The sequence below is a fragment of the Durio zibethinus genome, chromosome 7 (genome assembly GCF_047325235.1).
Source record: "Durio zibethinus cultivar Kanyao isolate XHJ-2024 chromosome 7, ASM4732523v1, whole genome shotgun sequence".
Lineage (NCBI taxonomy): Eukaryota > Viridiplantae > Streptophyta > Magnoliopsida > Malvales > Malvaceae > Durio > Durio zibethinus.
Genome location: NC_143168.1, coordinates 887,814 through 907,500, shown reverse-complemented (window position 1 = coordinate 907,500; position 19,687 = coordinate 887,814). Strand labels below are relative to the sequence as shown.

Below are 19,687 nucleotides of genomic sequence, written 5' to 3'. Positions count from 1 at the left end.
GAAACCTTGTTACGACTTCTCCTTCCTCTAAATGATAAGGTTCAGTGGACTTCTCACGATGTCACGGGCGACGGACCGTCCACATCGCTGTGATCTGAACACTTCACCGGACCATTCAATTGGCAGGAGTGACGGGCGGTGTGTACAAAAGGCAGGGACGTAGTCAACGTGAGCTGATGACTCGCGCTTACTAGGAATTCCTCGTTGAAGACCAACAATTGCAATGGTCTATCCCCATCACGATGAAATTTCAAAGATTACCCGGGCCTATCGGCCAAGGCTATAGACTCGTTGAATACATCAGTGTAGCACGCGTGTGGCCCAGAATGTCTAAGGGCATCACAGACTTGTTATTACCTCAAACTTCCTTGGCCTAAGCGGCCATAGTCCCTCTAAGAAGCTAGCCACGAAGAATCACCTCCGTGTAGCTAGTTAGCAGGCTGAGGTCTCATTCGTTAACGGAATTAACTAAATAAATTGCTCCACCAACTAAGAACAGCCATGCACCACCACCCATAGAATCAAGAAAGAGCTCTTAGTCTATCAATCTTTACTATGTCTGGACCTGATAAGTTTCCTCGTGTTAAGTCAAATTAAGCCACAGGCTCAACTCCTGGTGGTGCCCTTCCGTCAATTCTTTTAAGTTTCAGCCTTGCGACCATACTCCCCCGGAACCCAAAGACTTTGATTTCTCATAAGGTGCCAGCGGAGTCCTAAAAGTAACATCCACCGATCCCTGGTCGGCATCATTTATGGTTGAGACTAGAATGGTATCTGATCGTCTTCGAACCCTCAACTTTCGTTCTTGATTAATGAAAACATCCTTGGTAAATGCTTTCGCAGTTGTTCGTCTTTCATAAATCCAAGAATTTCACTTCTGACTATGAAATACGAATGCCTCCGACTGTCTCTGTTAATCATTACTCCGATCCCGAAGGCCAACACAATAGGACCAAAATCCTATGATGTTATCCCATGCTAATGTATACAAGCATAGGCCTGCTTTGAGTACTCTAATTTCTTCAAAGTAATAGCACCGGAAGAATGACCCGGGCAATTAAGTCCAGGAGCGCATCACCGGCAGTAGGGACGAGTAGACCAGTGCTCACCGTGAGACAGATCGAATGACCCAACCCTAGTTTCAACTACGAGTTTTTTAACTGCAACAACTTAAATATACGCTATTGGAGCTGGAATTACCGTGGCTGCTGGCACCAGACTTGCCCTCTAATGGATCCTCGTTAAGAGATTTAGATTGTACTCATTCCAATTACCAGACTCAAAGAGCCCGGTATTGTTATTTATTGTCACTACCTCTCCATGTCAGGATTGGGTAATTTGCGCGCCTACTACCTTCCTTGGATGTGGTAGCCGTTTCTCAGGCTCCCTCTCCGGAATCGAACCCTAATTCTCTATCACCCGTCACCACCATAGTAGGCCACTATCCTACCATCAAAAGTTGATAGGGCAAAAATTTGAATGATGCGTCGTCGGCACAAAGGCCGTGCGATCCGTCGAGTTATCATGAATCATCAGAGCAACGGGCATAGCCCACGTCGACCTTTTATCTAATAAATGCATCCCTTCCAGGAGTCGAGGTTTGTTGCACGTATTAGCTCTAGAATTACTATGGTTATCCGAGTAGTAGATACCATCAAACAAACTATAACTGATTTAATGAGCCATTCATAGTTTTATAGTCTGAATTAGTTCATACTTACACATGCATGGCTTAATCTTTGAGACAAGCATATGACTACTGGCAGGACCAACCAGGTAGCATTCCTTCGAAACGTTGGCACCGCGTGGGCCTCGACGCACCGACCGAGCGACGGAGAGAGCGCAACATGGAGCGCAAGCGTCGTGTGTGTCGAGCACGTGAAATGCATAGCATCGAACGAATGGGGGTCGAGAGCCCGCGCCCGCTAAACGTTCCGCATCTGAGAGCATGATCGAACGTCGGTGCACCAATGCGGCCACTGTTGATTGGGTGGCATGCTTGGGACACCGGCCACGATTGACGTTCGACCCGTGGCCCCTCGGGACATGAGACGAATGAGGGATGGCGAGACATCCGGTTTCCATCGATTCAGGTATGCAACATAGGATCCCGATCGTGCCCCCTCGGTACGACGACCGCATAGGGAGAGATTGAAAAGGATGACGGGTCAATAGTTCGATGCATCGAGCACAGAACTTGCCAACACGCACAACCATAGCACCACTCATATGCCCATTGCGTACAAGTGGCAGCATCCACGTGCGCCGATCCATAACCCACCCGATCGATTGCTCGATGAGCGAGCAGAGGAAATGAGGTGCGAGGCCACGCCACAACCGCTTGGCATGAGAAAAACACGAGCAAGGGCCACAAGACTGCCCCTGCCATCCAACAGGCAACAACAAAGTGACACCATCGATGCTTGGCCCGGTAGGGATCGCACGCGTGAGCTTCGCTGAAACCACCCCAAAGGGACGTTGCCTGATTCAGGGACTTGTTCCTGGGGTCTCGGGCAGCGTCAACTACGTGCACGGCCTCGTCGAGGCCTAGGCATTTTTGTGGTCGACGAGAAGGGACTGCAAGACCGTCGAATACCGAGAGACCTAGCCGGGCCAAGCCCACATTCGCGGCTTCTGCTTGCACCACCCCAGGGAGCAGTTGCCCGATTCAAGGACTTGGTCTGGGGTCTAGGGCAGCATCCACCACGTGTACGGGCTCAAGCTCAGCTCCCTTTTTTCACATGCACGCCAACCGATCGAGGCCATGGGCGTTTGCCGGTCACCGGAGCAACCAGTCATCGGATAAAACTATCGGAAGGCATGCACGGCCTGTATTTCGTTCGAAGGACGTTGCCTTAGGTATATGCAATGGGAGGCCCATCACGCACACCTACTCCCCCCGTGGGGGGGAGGAGAGGGGGTGCCGGACCACCACCCCCTAAAGAGCATTAGAGATTTTACAGATATGCTACCAGTAGACATTAAAGTGTCTGAAACGGGAATACTTTTTCCAAACAGGCATATCCCACACCGAGGGTGAGCAGGTGCTGATGGTGGTTGGGGCATGTGCCCGCACCAAGGGCCAGCGCATGCCGATGGTGGTCGACACGACTGCCCGCACCAAGGGCCAGCGTATGCTGATGGTGGTCGAGGCAACCATCCGCACCAGATCGAGGCATGTGCCCACACCAAGGCCCAGCGTGTGCCGATGTTGTTCGACACAGGGGCCATCTTTTACCGATGGTGGTCGAGGTAAGAGCCCGCACCAAGGGCCGACTTGTGCCGATGGTGCTCGAAGTAACCGCCTACACCAAGGCCCAGCGTGTGGCGATGGTGCTCGAGGCAACCGCCCGCACCGGGGCCCAGCGTGTGCCGATGGTGATCGAGGCAACCACTTGCACCAGGGCTCAGTGTGTGCCGATGGTGTTCGAGGCAACCGTCCACACCAGGGCTTAGCGTGTGTCGATGGTGCTCGAGGCAACCGCCCACACCAAGGCTCAGCGTGTGCCGATGGTGATCGAGGTAAGAGCCCGCACCAGGGCCCAGCATGTGCCGATGGAGATCGAGGCAAGAGCCCGCACCAAGGCCCAGCGTGTGCCGATGGTGATCGACCACAAATAAAATAATATTAGTGTATGTTGATGATATAATTGTAACCAAAAATTATGAAAAGAGGGAATTTCTAAAACTAAGTTAACTAATTTATAATATAAGCAAAATTATTTATTAGTATATACTATTAATTTAATTATGAATTATATTAATAAATTGTAAAAAATTAATATTAACTATTAACTATAACAGATTACCTAAATTATATTTTTAAATATATTAAAAAAATAATTATTATAAAATATATTTTTATATTTTACTAATATATTTTAATTATATAATTAAAAAATAATTTATAAATAAATAAATTTTATTATTAGTTATTTTAATAATGATTAACATATAATTATATATAATACTATATTATAATTATAATATTAATTATTAGTAATTAATAAAAACAATTAGATTGAATTAATTATTAAATATTTAATACTATAATTGTTATAAGTTATATATTAATATAATTATATTAGATAATATAATTTATATGCATTTAAAATTAATTAATTCAATATATAATTAATATTATTATAACTAAATAATTTTAAATTTTTATAATATTCTATTAATTATATTGTAAATAATTATTAATATATTATTAAAATTAAACAATTATATAATTAATTAACTTATTAAACTAATATCTAATTAACTATTATTTAATTTATATTTAATTAAAGTTTAATTATTAAATAACTAATAGTTAAATATTCAAATAATATTATTATTTAATAATAATTTAGTTTAATTATTATCAATAATTATTAAGTTATAAAAATATATTTATTATTAACATTTGAATTAATAAATTAGTAATGTATTTAAATATTATATTTATTAATATATTTAATTTATTTTAAATATACAATATATTAATTAATATACTAATTTTATTATTAATTAATTTTTTAATTAAATAATAGTATATTTACTTTAATGTAAATCTTAATATTTAATATATTATATTCTAAGCAACAATTAATTAATTATATTTTGGACTATATAGTTAATTAAAATATAATTAAAATATAATCAATCTAAGTTATTGATGCATTTATTATTTAATATTTAATATTAGATAAAAATATTAAATATATATTTTTAATAATATTTTAAACCAGGTATAAATATATATTATTCTATCAAATAATTAATATTATTCAAATTATTTAAATTTAATTATTAATCTAGTTATATAATCCTAATTAGATTTATTTAATTAAATTATTTAAATAAATAATAAACAATTTTAAATTAGTTAAATATCCAGTTGTATTAGTATCAATTATAATATAACTATTATCTATCTTAATTTATTTAAAAATTATATAATTACATTTAAATAATGTAATTTGTTATTTAAATAATAGTTATGACTATTTAAACAATATTAATTTATGAGAACATTAATATTTTTTATTGTATTATCTAATCATTTAATTAGATAATATACAAATATTATATTTATATTTAATATTTTAGTTCAATTATCTAAACTTATATTAATTGAATAAAAAATTATTTTAATATTTAAAATATTAAATATGTTATTAATATAATATTTAATAATATAAATAGTAAATAATATATTAAATTTCACTACATTTATTATTAAAATAATAATATCCTTACTTATAATTGATAACAAAAGTATAGATATTGATCATTATTAAATTGATTCTAGATTGAAGAATATTAGTAACTAATTGTCATAACTATATTATAAGCTTGTATGATTAGAAACAATTTTTTTATGACAAAACACAGATAATAGCAATTTGAGATTGATATTTGTTCAAATGATCTTAACTATTTGAATCATTATTAATTATTAATTAATTAAATGAATAATAAAATTGTTAATTAAAATAGCTAATTTGTAATAACTCAAATTTTCTATGACTACTATTGCTTATTTAAACAAATTTTATATACAAAATATAAAATTATATAACAAATTTTAATATTAATTATAATTAGTTATTTTATTATATAATTTAATCAAATTATTATTATTAGTTATAATAAAATTTATTATATATTTTTCAAAAATTTTATTATTCAATTATTATAATTTAGTTTTAATATTTCAATTAACAGATAATATTATATGTAATTTAAGAATATAATTAATTTTTAAATTTTAATAATAAAATAATTAATTGAAATAAATATAAATTAATATTTAATAAATTAATAACAATTATATAAATTTAATACTATTAATTAAATAATATAAGATTAATTAATTTAATATATTACATATACAAAATAATTAATTAATAATATAACATATTATTTAATTTAAATAATATATAGAAATAAGTTATAATTTTAATATTAAAATTTATACAATAATTAATCTAATATAAATAATAATAAATTTAATAAATTTATAATTGACATACTAATTTCAATTAATAATTAATAATTTTAACTAATTATTGTTAAATTAAAATAATTAAATCTGAGTATAAATTACTTTTTATAATTTAATTGATAGTTATAATATAGATATAATAATTGAATATCAATTCTTATTAGGTAATAAATTAATTTAAAATCTTATTACAAAAGGTTATAACAATTAGAAATTGATAATCATTCATATAGTATTGACTATTTGAATTATTTGAAATTCATAAATTTTGATACTATAATTATTAATAACCTCCATATTAAATTAATTTATTATTAATTAGTATAATTATAATTAATTATAAATATATTAATTATAATATACTTTATTAATAGTTAAAAACAATATATATTAATCAGTTTTAATTTATTTAATAATATTATTTAAATTATTAATTAATATATTGATTAATATTATTAATATTAATAACTATTAGTAATAAATCTGATATAATAATTTAGTTTTAAGTATAATGTAGAAATTAAAACATAATTAAATAAAAAAACAAATAAATTATTTAACTTGTATATTTATTATAATATAACAACTAGATATTTTATATAACATAATATATTAATATATATTTAAATAAATAATTGTACAATTGTCACTTAGATGTCCTAATTTATTTAATTAAACTTATAATAATTCAATTATATTTTATTATTAATATTGATATCATATTATATTTAGTTAAGATTTAATGATAAATATTAAGTTTATTAATTTAATTAATATTAATTATTAAATATAATTACTTAATTAAATATTATATTTTAAAATTTATACGAATTAAAGATTGTAACGTTATAATTTAATATTGATATTAATAATTATATTTATATAATTAAATACTTATTTACTTATATTAAGTAAATAAATATATTATTATATATTAGTTAAAATTAATATGTAACAATTTTATAAATAATTATATAAATAACTATGGATATTTATTTTAATATATTATATTTGTATTAATTTTTATACAAGGCTTTAAATATCCATACTTATTTATATAATTATATAAATATTATCTAATAAAATAGATTATACAAGGCTTTAAATATTAATTATATAGATTAATATTATAAATTATCATAGGCTTAACAAATTTAACCCCTTATATATGTTACAGCAAAATAATTCAATATTATTTTTGAAATAATATTAATTTATTAATATTTTAACTATAATTAATTAAATAATTAAAATAAATTATATATTAATAATAATTCATTCGTTCCTGGAGTGATATGGCCCATGACTTCATTAATCAATACTGTCATATCATAGATTTGGCTCCTGATCGTCTTTTTTTGCAAAATATGGAAAAGAAGGCAACTGAATCATTCAAGGAATATGCCCAAAGGTGAAGAGATATTGCTTCTCAAGTGCAGCCTTTTTTGACTAAAAAAGAGACCACAGTGTTGTTTGTCAGCACTTTGAAATCTCCCTATTATGAAAATATGATAGAGAATGCAACAAAGAACTTCATCGATATGGTGATCTCAGGAAAAATCATTGAAAATGCCATTAAAAATGGCAAGTTAAAAGGAAGGGAAACCAAGAAGGCGCCTAAGAAGAAAGAGACTAAAGCTCAAGCTATAAGCTTTAGTGAACAATTTAGAGGATATCAACTTTATCCACCACAAGGTTACTTTCCGTATTATCCTGCTATGAACAATATTTCACCTTACCCTTACCAACCATATCCACAGCCAACTTACTCACCAACTTATTAATCAGCCTTTCAAGTACCTATATTAGCTTCAAAGCCTAACAATCAAGCAAGTAGTTTAAGGAGATCTCAGGATTACCAAGAAAGAGTGCAAATTGACCTTATCCCCATGACTTACACTGAGTTATTCCCAAAATTGGTCAAGAATAGCTTGGTATCTTTAGTTATTCTAGAATCGTTAAAGCCACCATATCCAAAGTGGTATGATGCTAATGCGACATGTGATTATCATAGTGAAAACGTGGGTCATTCTATTGAAACCTGCAATGCTTTCAAGCATAAAGTTCAAAGTTTGATCCGAAAAGGCTTAGTGAGCTTCGATGAATTAGGAGAGCAGGATGCTAATAAAAATCCTTCACCTGATTGCACGGGGGCATAATTTTGAAAATGATGTTAAGGCTAGTTGGAAGCTACTTGTCATTCTAGATTTCTTTCATAATAATGTTAGGATTTCTTTTGTTATCATTTTAATAAAAGACAAGTTGATATTTCATTACATTTCCTCTTTCATCCCAACCACTTTTTCGTGCTTATATTTTTCCCACATGTCTTTTCATTCCCATTCTCATATTCTCAATGATGAATATTTAGATGATGCTAATAATAATTTCAAGATTTAATTTTGAGAACTCATTCACATTGATCTGAGGAGAGTATTAGAGCAAAAAGAGCTAGATACTAGCAGATGTAAAATTAGTATATCTTGAATATGTGTAGATTTGTGAGCTTATTTTTGTTTAATAGATGATTTTCAAGGAAAGCATTCATATTTGAGATGAAAAATGGCCATTTTTTTTTTACCATTTGAAAAACCATTCATTGCTACCCTTTTGAGCCAATTATGATTTTTTTTTCTAAAGAACCCCGACCAAGGATCACCCTCCACATTGGGAGATAATTTTTGAAGAAAAAAAAAAGGTAAAAGATCATAAAAAGTCTCAAAAATAGAAAGCAAAACGAAAAAAAGAAAGAAAAGCAAAACGAAAAAAAAAAAAAAAAGAGAAATGAATGCCATACATGATTTGGGGTAAAGTAATGAGAGTCTTTGTGTAAGAAATGAGATGAAAAAAAGAAAAAGTAACGAAATAAAGTAGAAAGGGGCAAAATGCCAAGTTGTTTCAAATGATGAGAAATGATCGTTTGGTTTTGAACCCTTTAAACACATGTTTTGAGCTTATTTTTATCCATTTTTTCATGACCCCTCACCATGGCCTACATTATAACCTTTCAAAGTCCATGTGAGTGCTCGAATTGAATGAACATATGTTAGGCTAAGGCATGGTCATGATGGAACAATGAAATCATGCTACATTACTTTAGAGATTGATGGGTGGGAGATATCACTAATGGATGAAAAATGAGAAGAAAAAAAGAAAAAAAATGAAATTATAGGAAAATGTAAAATGAGAGAAAAGGAATACTCAAATTGAAAACCCGAAAAGGCGAGTTGAGTAGAAAAACCTTTGAATTGAAAGTTGGACAGCTTAAATTCATAGAAGATCAAAGACATTTGGAGATCTCTCAAAGCTTAAACAAAGTTTGATAAGCTTAAAATGATTTTGACAGTCAATGTAATGAGTTTTTAAAAAAGAATCCTAGATTAATGTTTAGAATTGTCTGAATATTCATTGTTTAGATATACCATTCATCCAACTTGTTTCTTTCCCTATTTTTTTTATACCAGACTCACTGTTCATTGATTTCCTTTCTCCTAATTCACCTTGTACTCTTTTATTCTTAGATCCCAAAAAATAAATTGAAAAAATATTTGATTGCATTGTAATTGTCATGATTGAAATGATAATGAATGAATGACAATATGCATAAAAGAGTCTTGCATTTCTTTGGAAAAAAATCTAAGATGATAAGGGAAAAAATAAAAAGAGTGCAAAAACCTAAACTGATGATTCGAAAGGATACATGGTGTGACCAAATGATGAATATGGTGATGGATTGGTCAACATAACTTATGAGTTATGATCAAATGATGAATATAATGTGGATCAATTAATAGAATTTATTCTGAGATTGATAATGCTGAAAAACCTGTGAGTTATGATCAAATGATATAGGGCAATGAACAAAATTTGTTCTGAAATGGCCAGAACTGAGAAGTGTATGAGTGGTGATCAAGTGATAGAAGATAGAATTTATTCTAGAATAGCTCGTGTTAAGACACCTATGAGTGGTGACCAAGTGATAGAAGATAAAATTTATTTTGGAATAGCTAGTGCTGAGAAGCCTATGAGTGGTGACCAAGTGATAGAAGATAGAATTTGTTTGAAACTGCTAATGCTAAGAAGCCTGTGAGTGATGACCAAATGATGAAAGATAAAATTTGTTTTGGAATGGCTAGTGCTAAGAAGCCTATGAATAGTAATCAAGTGATAAAAAATAAAATTTGTTCTAGAATAGCTAGTGCTAAGAACTTTATGAGTGGTGACTAAGTGATAGAAGATAGAATTTGTTTGGAAACAGTTGGTGCTAAGAAGCTTGTGAGTGGTGACCAAATGATGAAGGATGACATTTGTTTGGAAATAGCTAGTGCTAAGAAGCCAGTGAGTAGTGACCAAAAGATGGAGGACAAAACTTGTTTTGAACTTGCTAATACTAAAAAGCCTATGCATGATGATCAAGTGATGAAAATGATGAGGATCATTTTAGTTTTAAATAAGAATCTTTGAGTCTTCAAATGAGAATCTTTAAGTTTCAAATAAGAATTTTGAGATGTGAAACCATGAAATTTATCAAATGTGAATTTTCAAACTTAAATGAGAAGCTTTGAACTTTTGGATGTGAATATCCAAAATTCGAATGAAAAAGCTTAAACTTTTTAGATGTGAACCCCAAATTTATCTCAAATGAGAAGCTTTGAACTTTTGAATGTGAATCTCAAAAATTCAAATACGAATATTTACACGTAGATGAGAGTCTTGCAATTTACAAGTGCGAATCTTGAGATCTTGCAGATTTGAATTTTTGTGAAACCAAAATTTTGATAATCAAATTTTAGTGAATTCTTGCAAAGTTGAAAGGTTCTTGTGAATTTGAACCTTTGGAATTTCGAACTTGAATTGTGAATTTTTGAGTTTTCATTACAAATTTCATCAGACCTGATCTATGACTTCTCTGGACATGATTGTTAAAGAACTTTTATTTTCAAAGTTATTGTGCCTTTGTTTAGAAAAGCCATTTATTTTTCTCAAAGTTGTTGAGACCTTGTTTAGAGGAGCCTTGTTTACTTTTTTAAGAAAAACAAAATTGAAAAAAATGAATGTATTGGGATGATCATAGGCATGGTGTCTATATCTTTGCATAATTCTTGTTGCATAGGAAATGCACGAAGAGGGGCAACTGAAGACACCATAATTGGTTTGAACCCAAGCCCATTGGCTTTGGTTCAATAGGGTCTGGGCCTAAGCCCATTGGCCTGGTTGAATGGGGTCCAATAGTTAAGCCCAGCTGTTTATTTTTTTTATAGGCTTTATTTTTTTTTATTATTATTTTTCTTTTCATTTTTAGATAATAGGATAATAGCTGAAATAGTAAAAGATAAAAATAAATAAAAATTTTACCGTGTATAGGATGCTGGTAGAATTGCAATGGGTTTTAATTTCCTTAGGTTCAGGGATAATGTGAAAATCCAGTCAAGGGTAGGAGTTAGAGTTAATTAGAAACTCTCATGCTTTATCCTATAAATACCAGACAGAACACACAAAAAAGAACACACAAAGAAACAAAAAAAAAAGAGAGAAAAGCATAATGCAAAAAAAATTTTGAGAGTTTTTTGGTTTAAAAAGATTTTTTTGAAAATTTTTTTGAAAAATTTCCAGTTTTCGGTGAATTTTTGACGTTGGAGAATTTTTCAACAATTTTTCGGTGCCGATTGAATTTTTCGATGAATGTCCGACGAACCAACCCATATTTTGGTTATTTTTTCTAGAATCCGATGAAGATTCAATCGGAGTTCTTCAGTTTCTAAAGAGAAAAAGAGAGAAAAAATGGGGAATAGAAATAGGAGGAAAGAGAAATTTGAGGGAAAAAGCTGGGATTCAACCTTTTATAGCATCACCAAAACGATGCCATTTGGCGTTTAAAGAGACCCAAGATCCATGCGTTTTTCATTCGGACAACTCGACCCGATGCGCTGACCCACTTTTGACCCGTCTCCAACTTTTAACTCCAGTCAAGCCAAGTAGCGAGCCATGCCCTGAGCCTAATTTATTAATATTTCAAAAATTGATAAGTTAGTGATTTAAAAAACAAATCAGTTTATTGAATCAGTTCAAATAATTATAGCTATTTGAACAATTATCTATTTTAAATCATTGTGACCTTTTGTTTTGTAATATAATAATAATAAAATAATTATTAATTTAGTTAATTATAATAAAAATATAATAACTATTAATTATTCATATTAATAAATAACAAAACTATAATAAAATAATAAATATTATAAATATTTAATTAATAAATATTAAATACTAATAATTAAGATAATAATTGTTCAAATAGTCGTAGCTATTTATACAATATTTATTAATCTGAATATTATAATTTTTATATATTAATTTTCATTATAAAGCTTATATATATTAATTAATATATTAATGATAAATATATGATATAATTACTATTATAAACTATTTATTATATTTAATAATAATTATTATTATTAATCAATAATAAAATAATAATTATCTATTAATTAATATTAAATTTTTAAATAATTTTATGTAATATTAAATTTATAATAATACTAATTAATTAATATTATTAAAAATATATATTTTTATTATAAATAATTATAATTATTAATAGATAATATAATTTATTTCAAATTGTTATAACTTTTTATTTTATCATAAAATAATTATTTCAACTCATACAAGCTCATTTGAAATAGAATGAAAGTAATTTATTAATAAGTAATTTACTAAATACTTATAATTAAGTTTATAATTCCAAAGATGGTACCATTTTTTTTAAATTTATACTATGATCTTGAGTCTAGTGATTTCAAATTTTTATGTTAAATATTGAAAATAATTTATAAGATTCTTCCATCAATCTAGTAGAATTCTTAAAAATATTTTCTCATCTCAAGAGTATTCAAAGATCCCATTTGTTTCCTTGAAGAAGCTCCATCATCGAAAAAAAGTTTAATAAATTATTATTTTTTTTATTGAAATTATATCTAATTATTCCACCATTTGGACTAAATTAAAAATATTTTCTCTTTTGAATTCCTAAATTTTCCACAATATAGGCCTATTTAAAAATTCTCTTTATTTATTTATTTTATTATGTTTTTTGGATTTCTAAATTTTTCACAATTTGGGTCAATTTAGAAATATTTTTTTTTGAATTTCTAAATTTTTCACCATTTGGGCCTATTTAGAAATTTTTTTTTATTTCTTTTTTTTTGGAAGGGGAATAATATGACAATTACTTTTCTTGAAATTTCATTTAAATTCTTTTACCATTTGGGACAAATTTAAAGAAATTTCTCAGTTAGAGATTGCTTAGAAAATTTACCATTTGAAATTTCTAAGATTCTCATTCTTGGATAATTATCAAATATTTTTAACCAAGTTTTATTTTTTTATTTTTTGTTTGAAAATAAATATTAATTATTGTTATTGTAACATTATCTAAATTATTCCACCATTTGGGACAAATTTAGACAAAATTTCGCACCTAGAAATTTTATAAAAATTTACCATTTGAAATTTTTATAAATTCCATCATTCGAATAATTAATATTTATTCTCAAATTTTATTTTTCTAATTTTTTTTTTAAATTTAATCATGCAAAAATACTAAAGGGAAAAAATAAGCACATAAAAAAATAAATAAAAAAACATAAAAAAACATAAAAAATATCAAAAAAACAAAATGACTTGGCTGTAGATATTATTATTTATAAATAAATAACTATTTATTATTATAATGATAATAATTACTAAATATAAACTTTTATATTAAGGAATATAAAATTATAATTATATTAATTATACAATATACTAATGTTTAATTATTACTAATATATTATTAATAAATATTTAAATATTATTATTATAATTATAATTATTATAATTAATAAAATAATTATTAGATACATTAGTATAGTAATAATTATTAATTTATTATATAATTATTACTTATAATTACTTATAATTATATATATTAATAATAAAATTAAGATATACTTATTAATTAGGGATTATTTACACTAATAGTTTTATATTTTAAATATTTAATTAGTATTACATTAATTTATATTATTGCAATAATAATTAATATTAAATATTATAATTAATTAATATTATTAATTAATAATTTAATTTAATTTAATAAATATAATAAATATTTATTTATATATAATATATAATATATATAGATTATATATATTATAGTAGATAAGATAGTTATTTAATTGAATAACTCTTTTAGTTATTAAACTATATTTTACGAATAGTTTATTAAAAATTATAGAATAAAAATCATATTCTAAATAATTGTTATGTCATAAAATATAACTATTTACTTGTACATTAATAGTAATTTAATTTATATATATTAACTAATAATAAGTACTGCTATTAGTATAATTAAACCTTAAGAATAATATTTGACATATAATTAAATATTATATTAAATATTATATTAATTATTTTATAGTAATTTATAAATATATATTATAATATCAATAATAATTATTATATATGATATTATTATTAAAACATTTAAATAATATTTGTTATTAATTAATAATATTATATTTATATTTATATTATTAATAATTATAGTTAATATATTATTTGAATATTTAATTTAATATAATTTATAATAATTATAATATAATAATTATTAATATATAATTATATTTATTTTTTAATTTTTTTACTTATTAATTTAGAAAATAATTTAAATAATATTAATTACATAATGTATATATGTTTAGTCCTTATATAATTTTGAAAATATGTACATTCTTTTATTAAGATAATATAAAATTTTAAAATAAATTAAAAAATTAATTACAAAAAATGCAACAAAATATTTTCATACATCACACGGCACGTGTTAAAAAAACTAGTATTTGAATAAGATATCCAAATCTTATTCAAAATAAATATAATATAAAGTTATTATATTATAATAACTAAAAATATAATACATAAATATAGTTGTAATGTACATATAAATTAGATTATAACTAATTGATCTAATTTAGATAATTATAATAATAATAACAATATATCAATTTACACAATTAATAATTATTGTTATATAGAGATTATAATACTTATAATTATTAATTATTATAAAATTAGTTACTATTTAAATTATTAATATTATAATCTCTATATTAACTAATAATTATACTATAATTATTATTATTACATTATAATTCAAAATAGTAATTATTATAAGATATTAGTAATTAATTTAGTAATAATTATAAACAATTATTAAATTTATATTGTTAATTATTAATAATATTTTATATACTAATTAATATTATTATGCTATTACTGATTGCAATTATTTTAAATAATTTATTAATTATTAAATCTATTTAATAGATTGTATATTTATATAATATATTATTTTGTTGGCTTCCTAATTAAAAATAGATAATAGCTATATCAATATTATATCTATTAATTAAAATATTTAAAAATTATCTATTCAATATTTTGTTACAAAATTTATTGTTTAATTTTTACTATTTAAGTAATTGATTTAAAAATTAAATATGTTTATTCATTAATTAATTAAATAAATAGCTATTCGAATAATTTAATTATTTTGATTTGTCATAAAACAATTATTTCAGTTAATACAAGCCTAGACGAAATAAAATAATACTAGTTTATTAATATTGTTAAAATTAATAAGTAAGAAATTTTAAAAAATAATTTTGTTTACTGAATTAGTTAATATTTCAAATCATTATGACCTTTTGTATTGTCATAAAATAATTGTTTTTGATCATACAAGCTTATTTGAAATAAAATAATACTAATTTATTAATATTTCAAAAATTAATAAGAGATTTAAAAAATAAATCTGTTTACCGTACCAGTTCAAATAGTTATGATTATTTGAACAATTATCAATCTTAAATCGTTAAGATCTTTGTTTTATCATAAAACAATTATCTCTAATCATTGAAGCTTATTCATTTAAAAATAATATTAATTATACTATTTATATCCTAATTTGAATAATAATAATTATAATATGAATAATATTAATATTTAAATTAATATATATATAAATTTTCCAAATTATCGTTAATAAATTTATTATATTAAATGTTATTGATATAATTATTACGTTAAATAATAACTATTATAAGATAATTATTAATTATAATTATTAAAATTTAATGTTTAAAATAATTAATTAATATTTAATAATAATTTAAAATATTAATTAAATGATTATCTTATTTAATAATGATAAGCTTTATTATTAATATTATTCAAATTATACTATAATATTGATAATATTAATCGATAACAATAAACTATTTAATAGGTACTAATCGATAGTACTATTTTATTAATAATATTAACAAATCTTTAAATGTTCATTTAAATATTAGTTATTAATAAAATAATACATTTACTATTAAAACTAATTTATTTATACTTAAAAAAATTATAAAAAATAATTCTATTTACCGAACTAGTTCAAATAATTATAACTATTTGAACAATTATTTATTTCAAATCATTATTATTTTTTGCTTTGTCATAAAATAATTGTTTTTGTTAAGATAAGTTTGTTCAAAATTAAATAATACTAATTTATTAATATTTAGAAAATTAATTAGTAAGAGATGTAAAAAGTAAATAAATAATTAATCTATTATTATATTAAATTGATAAACAATTAATATTAAATTATATATTATATTTTATTATAATTGGAATTTATAATAAATAGTTATTATAATAATTAATATAATAATATTATATTATTTTTTAAAAATTATATAATTAAATATAATTTATATGTTAATAAGTTTTAATTATAAAATATTAAATAATATATATTATATTTTATTATAATTCTTATATTTTGACTTAATTAAACATTATTAAATTTTAAGCTTATCATAAAACAAATATTTATAATTAATTATTTTAATTAATTTTCAAGTAATTAATTAGATTAATATTATTTTATTCGATATTTATATTAATCATAGTTTTATTATTTCAAATAATATATTGATAAGAATAATTATCAATATTGTTTAATATTAATACTAATTTAATATTGATATTAATATTAAGCTTTTTATTAATTGATAACGATTTGAACAATTAAATATTTTAATAATTATTATAAATCCTTACAATTAATAAGGATTATTATATTAAATTATTAAAAGTATGAACTTTTGTTATGATAAATAAAATAAATCAATAAATTATTAATCAATAATTCATATTAAATATAAGGGGTTATGATTTTAATAAATATTTAATTAGATTATATTAATTTATAATAAAATATTTAACAATTAAACTTATATATAATTATTGATTTTAATTTACATATTTTAATTATTGATTTTTATTAATTAATAGATATCTAAAAAGATTTATTTTTTAGATCTATTATTAATTATTAATTTTAATTTTAATAAAATAATAATATTCCCCATACTAAATTATTATTTTTTAAATCTCTTATTCATTTTTAGAATGTTGTTAAGTTAGTATTATTTTATTTCGAATAAGCTTGTATGAACAGAAACAATTGTTTTATGATAGAATAAAAGGTTGTAACAATTTGAAATAGTAAATTGTTCAAATAGTCATAACTATTTGAACTAGTTCAATAAACTGATTTATTTTTTAAATGTCTTATTAATTCTTAAAATATTAACAAATTGGTATTATTTTATTTCAAATAAGCTTGTATGTTGAAAAACAATTGTCTTATGACAAAACAAAAGGTAATAATAATTTGAAAATAGATAGTTGTTTAAATAGCTATAATAATTTGAACTGATTGGGTAAACTGATTTATTCTTTTAAATTAGTTATTAATTTTCAAAATATTACTAAAGTAGTATTATTTTATTTTGGATAAACTTTTATGAACTAAAACAATTGTTTTATGACAAAACAATGGACGTAATTATTTTAAATAAATAATTGTTCAAATAGTCATAATTATTCGAATTTGTTCAGTAAACAAATTTGAAAGGTATAGGTTCTATAAAAATTTATTAACATATTAAATATAGTTAATATATAAAAATTTTAAAAATAAACTAATTTAACTAAAATACGAGTTTAATATGAGTAAGAGATTTAATATTCTAATTGTTAAATTTATTAATTAATTTATGAAAATAGCTTATAAAAACAATTGATTAATAATTTGTTATTAAAATATTGACATAACTATATTTATTGTTAAATATTATTTGATAAGGGACATTTTGGATGGGGAAAAACTGTTTTGTGGTGTGTGAGGTTGATGTTGGTGTTTGGCTTAATGCTAGTGGTAGGTTTTGGCTAGGGTCAATGGTGCTTCATTGCTCAGGTGGGTGATCCAAGTGAGGACGAGACTAGATTTGCGTGAGAGGAGGGATTGATGTTAGGGGGTAGGCCAAAGGCAAATACCGGTAAGAGAGGAGTTTAGTGTGTGCAGGTTCGGTTGGTACTGGTAGGGTTTATATTGGAGTAAGTAAAGGCTAGGTGAAGGGATTTTTTGGTGTTAGCCAATATCTCAGGTAAGGTTTATACTAAGGCCTGGCTAGGTGGCATGGGATGTTTGTAAGGGGTGTTGGGGCATGCGCTCGGGCATAAGTTGATGCTTGGGTGTTGGTGCTTGGGGGTATTGTTTAACTTATTTAATTTTTATAATAAATTAAATAAGTAATTAATAAATTACTTATTAATTTGAACAATTAATAACCAGTGTTGTCTGTTCATACAATCTTATTTGAAATAAAATAATGTAATTTATTTATTAATTTTTTAAATATTAATAAATTAGTATTATTTTATTTTAAATAAGCATGTATGAACTAAAAAAATTATTTTAATAAATTATATTATTATATTATAGTCAAATAATTTGATAAATTATTTATAATAATTTACGATAGTATTATAATATATATAAATATTATTTGTTATTATAATTTTTTAAATTATTAACTATATTTATAAATATTAAATTTATAATTAATAATTAATAATTATAATTAATTATAATTATATAATTATAAAAATATTATATTTATATATTTAAATATAAATATATTATTTTAATTTATTACAATATATTAAATATAGTAATAAGTTGTTAATTTATATTATTTTACATATAATAATCGGTTTAGGATTTATATAATACAAAATAAGAATGATATAATTTATATAACTTAATTTTGAAAAAGGTTTTTCTCAAAATTAAATTATTATAATTTAATTATTATTAGTCATAATTATTTTAATTATACTAATTTTATTTAATATTGTTAATTATAATTAACGATATGATTATATTGGAAATAATTGAAATAGTTATTATTAATAATAGATATTATTATTATCTATTAATTTATTAATATTTCTAGAATTAATAAGAGATTTAAAAAATAAATTTATTATATAATATATTATAATATTATAATATAGTATATAATTTATTATTAAAATATTTATAATTATATTTAATATTTATATAAATTAATAATTATATATAATATAATTACAAATTTGTAATTATTTTACAAATATTTTAAATTTAATCTTTAAATAAATTTATATATACAAACTAAATTAAAATAAATAATTACAAATTATATTAATCTTATTATATATTCTACTTTTGTTTATTATATTTATAACTATAATTAATAT

At 24.6% G+C, this 19,687-nt stretch overlaps 1 non-coding gene across 1 annotated transcript in view; it reads right to left on the bottom strand.

Moving 5' to 3' along the window:
• Positions 1–1,779, bottom strand: part of LOC149517960 (18S ribosomal RNA) — a 1,807-nt gene extending 28 nt beyond the window's left edge. The window contains exon 1 of the ribosomal RNA XR_016343891.1: positions 1–1,779. This exon is cut by the window's left edge and continues 28 nt beyond it. This is a non-coding gene — a ribosomal RNA (18S ribosomal RNA).
• Positions 1,780–19,687: the final 17,908 nt, after the last annotated feature.